We start from the raw sequence: 5,520 nt of genomic DNA, 5'->3' as shown, positions 1-5,520 counted from the left end.
TAGTGATGTCAGCCTGATTCTCTGGAAAGCTGGAGGACTCTCAGTGAGGTTAACACCCAGACTCCAAAAGGATGTTCTAGGGTATGTTTTCCAAACTGTGGTCCCCAGACCACTTGATTCAGAATCATCTGAGGGCACTTGTTTAAAAATGCAGATTCCAGGCTCCCATCCTAGATACTCTCATTTGACAAGTGAGTTGGTTTGCTGCTTGCTGTAGTCCTAGTTCTGGTCTTTCTGTTTTCCTCTTGAAATGTAATTTCTGAGACCATCACTACCAGAGGGAGAGATGATGGTTCTTAGTGCTGAGAATCAATCTGCCCCTTTAACTGGAAATATTTATCCCAAAAAGCAATCCTGAGACAGGCCAATTCTGTTCCCTCATTCATTCATTTACTTTTTTTTTTTTTTTTTTTTAAGACAGTCTCGCTCTGTTGTCCAGGCTGGAGTGCAGTGGCTCAATCTCAGCTCACTGCAACCTCCGCCTCCTGGGTTCTGGCAATCTCAAGCAGCTGGGACTACAGGTGCGTGCCACCAAGTTCGGCTAATTTTTGTATTTTTGGTAGAGATGGGGGTCTCACCATATTGGCCAGGCTGGCCTGAAACTCCTGGCCTCAAGTTATCCTTCTGCCTTCGCCTCCCAAAATGCTGGGATTACAGGCGTGAGCCACTGCACCTGGCCTCAAGGCCTTTCAGGAGCCATGAAGGCTCTCCCTAGACCTGAACATGGGAGGATGTGGGGCTGAGGCTTCTGTAGTCACTGTGCCCCAGAGAGGAGAGAGCCTGAGAATGGAGCCTGCACAGAAGTACAGCTAAAACAGGGGGAGAGAGAAATCAGACTCCATGACATCTTTGACCTCAGATGAAGCTGTGTCTTCAGACAGATCTGAGCCTTCTCAGTTCCAAGGTTTAATAAATTATCTTTTTCTTTTTCTTTTTTTCTTTCTTTTTTTTTTTTTTTTGAGACAGTGTCTGGCTTTGTCGCCGAGGCTGGAGTGCAGTGGTGCAATCTTGGCTCACTGCAAGCTCTGCCTCCTGGGTTCACCCCATTCTCCTGCCTCAGCCTCCTGAGTAGCTGGGACTATAGACTCCCGCCACCGCGCCCGGCTAATTTTTTGTATTTTTAGTAGAGACGGGGTTTCACTGTGTTAGCCAGGATGGTCTTGATTTCCTGACCCTGTGATCCACCCACCTCGGCCTCCCAAAGTGCTGGGATTATAGGCGTGAGCCACCGCGCCCAGCCAAATTATCTTTTTCTTTTTGCAGCTTGTACTGGGTTATGAAAGTTTAATTTCTGAGTGAAACATTAAATGGCAAAAGTTAATGTTTGATGTTTGGCTTGAATAATTTTTTTTCTTTCTTTCTTTCTTTTTTTTTTTTTTTGAGACAGAGTCTTGCTCTGTTGCCCAGGCTGGAGTGCAGTGGCGCGATCTCAGCTCACCACAAACTCCACCTTCCAGGTTCAAGCGATTCTCCTGCCTCAGCCTCCTGAGTAGCTGGGACTACAGGAGGGCGCCACCATGCCCGGCTAATTTTTGTATTTTTAGTAGAGACAGGGTTTCAACATGTTGGTCAGGCTGGTCTGGAACTCCTGACTTCGTGATCCACCCACCTCAGCCTCCCAAAGTGTTGGGATTATAGGCGTGAGCCACCACACCCAGCCATAATTTTTTTTTCAACTTTCATTTTAGATTCGGCGGGGCGACACGTACAGGTTTTTGTTATCTGGCTTTATTGAGTGATGCTGGGATTTGAGATCCGAATGATCCTGTCACCTAGATACTTAGCATAGTACCCAGTTGTTCGTTTGTTCATTTTAAAACAGTCTCACTCTATTGCCCAGGCTGGAATAGAGTGGCGCAACCATGGCTCACTACAGTCTCGACCTCCTGAGTTAAATTGATCCTCCTACCTCAGCCTCCCACATAACTGAGACTATGGTGCATGCCACCATACCTGGCTAATTTTTTTTTTTTCTTGAGACAGAGTCTCGCTCTGTCACCCAGGCTGGAGTGCAGTGGCACGATCTCGGCTCACTGCAAACTCTGCCTCCCAGGTTCAAGCAATTCTTGTGCCTCAACCTCCTGAGTAGCTGGGATTACATGCACGCACCACCTCGCCCAGCTAATTTTTGTATTTTTAGTAGAGATGAGGGTCTCACCATGTTGGCCAGGCTGGTCTTGAACTCCTGACCTCAGGTGACACGCCTGCCTCGGCCTCCCAAAGTGCCGGCATTACAGGCGTGAGCCACTGTGCCCGGCCACCTGGCTAATTTTTAAATTTTATTTTGTAGAGATGTGGCCCTCACTATCTTGGGAAGGCTGGTCTTTTTTTTTTTTTTTTCCGGGAGACAGAGTTTTGCTCTGTTGCCCAGGCTGGAGTGCAGTGGCATGATCTTGGCTCACAGCAACCTCCGCCTCCTGGGTTCAAGTAATTCTTGTGCCTCAGCCTCCTGAGTAGTTGGGATTGCAGGCATGCATCACCACACCCTGCTAATTTTTTTTTTTTTTTTTTTTGAGTTGGAGTTTTGCACTTGTTGGCCAGGCTGGAGTGCAATGGCATGATCTCAGCTCACCGCAACCTCCGCCTCCAGGTTCAAGCAATTCTCCCTGCCTCAGCCTCCCGAGTAGCTGGGATTACAGGCCCGCACCACCATGCCTGGCTAATTTTTGTATTTTTAGTAGAGACGGGGTTTCTCCATGTTGGCCAGGCTGGTCTTGAACTTCTGACCTCAGGTGATCCACCCACCTTGGCCTCCCAAAGTGTAGGCCGATAGTTTTTAAACCCTCCCCCTTCTGGTAGTCCCGTCTCTATTGTTGCCGTTTCTGTGTCCATAAGTGCTCAATGTTTAGCTCCCTCTTACTAGTAAGAACATGCAGTATTTGGTTTTCTGTTCCTGTGCTTAGGATAATGGCCTCTCATTCATTTATTAGTCAACAAATATTTATTTATTGAGTGTCTACTATGTGCCAGGCACTACAGATACAATACACTGATGAACAAGAGTGCTGTTCTTGTAGAGTGTAGCAGAGGACAATATTAATCAAATAATTACACTAATAAATATATGATTACAAATTAGGAAATGCTCTAAAAGAAAAGAAACACAGGCCAGGTGTGGTGGCTCACTCCTGTAATCCCAGGACTTTGGGAGGCCAAGGTGGGCAGATCACCTGAGGTTGGGAGTTCGAGACCAGCCTGACCAACATGGAGAAACCGTCTCTACTAGAAATACAAAATTAGCCGGGCGTGGTGGCACATGCCTGTAATCCCAGCTACTTGGGAGGCTGAGGCAGGAGAATCGCTTGGACCTGGGAGGCAAAGGTTGCGGTGAGCTGAGATTGCGCCATTGCACTCCAGCCTGGGCAACAAGATCAAAACTCCGTCTCAAAAAAAAAAAAAAAAAGAAAGAAAGAAAGAAAGAAAAGAAACACTGAACACTGGAAAATGCAACACTCTAGGGTAATATACTGGGGGTAATATGACCCTTGCAACTGCTCTTTGTGGATCTCTCTACATGCCTTAAAGTCTGGAGTGATTCACTTTTCATATTTTCTGTTCTGTGTAATTTATCCTCCCTGTGAGAGGAAGAGACAATGGAAGGAGAATCAATTCCTGCTCTTTTAAAAGTTTCAGTGAAGGAACTACAAAATATTTTCAAATTATAAACTAATATAAGCACATTATAAGAAAACTGGAGCAGGGCACAGTGGCTCACACCTGTAATCCCAGCACTTCGGGAGGCCGAAGCAGGCGGATCACAAGGTCAGGAAATTGAGACTATCGTGGCTAACATGGTGAAACACTGTCTCTACTAAAAATACAAAAAAATTAGCCAGGCATGGTGGCACGCACCTGTAGTTCCAGCTACTTGGGAGGCTGAGGCAGGAGAATCATTTGAACCCGGGAGATGGAGGTTGCAGCGAGCTGAGATTGTGCCACTGCACTCCAGCCTGGGCAACAGAGCGAGACTCCGTTTTAAAAAAAAAAAAAAGAAAACTGGAACCAGATGCGGTAGCTCACACCTGTCATCCCAGCACCTTGGGAGGCTGGGGCAGGAGGATTGCTTGAGCCCAGGAGTTCAAGACCAGCCTGGGCAACAGGGAGACCTTGTCTCTACAAAAAGTAAAAAACTTAGCTAGGCATGGCGGCGTGTACCTGAAGTCCTGGCTACTTGGGAGGCTGAGGTGGGACATCCCTTGAGCCCAAAACTTCAAGGCTTCTGTAAGCCATCATAGTGCCACTGCACTCCAGCCTGGGTGACAGAGTAAGACCTTGTCTCAAGAAAAAAGAAAAAGAAAATTGGAAAATAGAGAAAAGGAAAAAAACAGTCAAGATTCCAAAATCTTAATTACTTTGTCTCTTTATTTTTTTATATTTTATATTTATTTACTTATTTTTATAAATAGAGACAGGGTGTTGCTCTATTGACCATGGTCTTGAACTCCTGGCCTCAAGCTATCCTCCTGCCTCAGCCTCCCAAAATACTGGGATTACAGGCATGAGCCACCACGCCTGGGACCATTTTGTCTTCTGAGCTTATCTCCTGCGCATATTTTTCTTGATACATCACTCAGAATCAGTGTAGAAAATATGTAAAATAAAGTTCAAGTCATAGAAATAGGGGGAAATCCACTCAGAGGCAAGCATTGCTAATTTTGGCACATCTTCCAATTTGTTTTAACTATCTTATGATTGCAATCATGGTATGTATATAATTTTGTATATTACTTTTTGCTAGATGACTGTCTTAAAAATAACAACATCATCATATCACAATGATGATAAGATTATCTTGGCACTCAGCATACTTTTGGCTACAATTAACAGGAAACCCAATTCAAGTTGGCTTAAACATTAAGAAAATGCATCAGCTCACCTAACTGGAAGTCCAAAGGTGGGGCAGCCTTCCGAGTTGACTTCTGCAAAAGGTCACTAATACTGTCAAGGACTCAGATTCTTTCTGTGGGTCCCCCCTGACATTCAATGTCAGCTTCATCCTGTGGCTTTCATCTGATGAACCATTCCCAAGGTTTCTTGCTTCCTCATTCACCTCCAGGTGGAAAGAGGAGATGGCTCAGGACCTCTCCCACAAAAATAAGAGAGCCTTATTTCCAGAATAAATTCTGAAAAGCCTCTAGCAATCCTCTCATCTGTTTTTCCTGATCCAAAATGTAACACGGTCATTTCTGAACCAAACATTGACAAGGAGGATGGAATTTTCTTTAGATCACTTAGGACTGTCCTGGAGCTGGGCATGGGAAAAAGGTGAATTCTTGAATGAAATGTCAGTTTTTCTGGAAGGAGGAATAGATGCTGGGCGGGCAGCCAACCAAGAGCACTGCAGTAGTCCACCCTACCCTAATCCTGGGTTTTGCTTTCTGCAGTTTCACTTACCCACAGTACAACACAATAAAATACCCTATTCTGAGAGAGACCACAGTCATATAACTTTTATTACAGTGTATTTTTATAATTGTTCTATTTTATTAGATTGTTGATAATCTCTTATTGAATCTAATT

This window comes from Pongo pygmaeus, chromosome 1 (genome assembly GCF_028885625.2).
Source record: "Pongo pygmaeus isolate AG05252 chromosome 1, NHGRI_mPonPyg2-v2.0_pri, whole genome shotgun sequence".
Taxonomy (NCBI): domain Eukaryota; kingdom Metazoa; phylum Chordata; class Mammalia; order Primates; family Hominidae; genus Pongo; species Pongo pygmaeus.
This window is presented reverse-complemented; position numbering follows the sequence as displayed.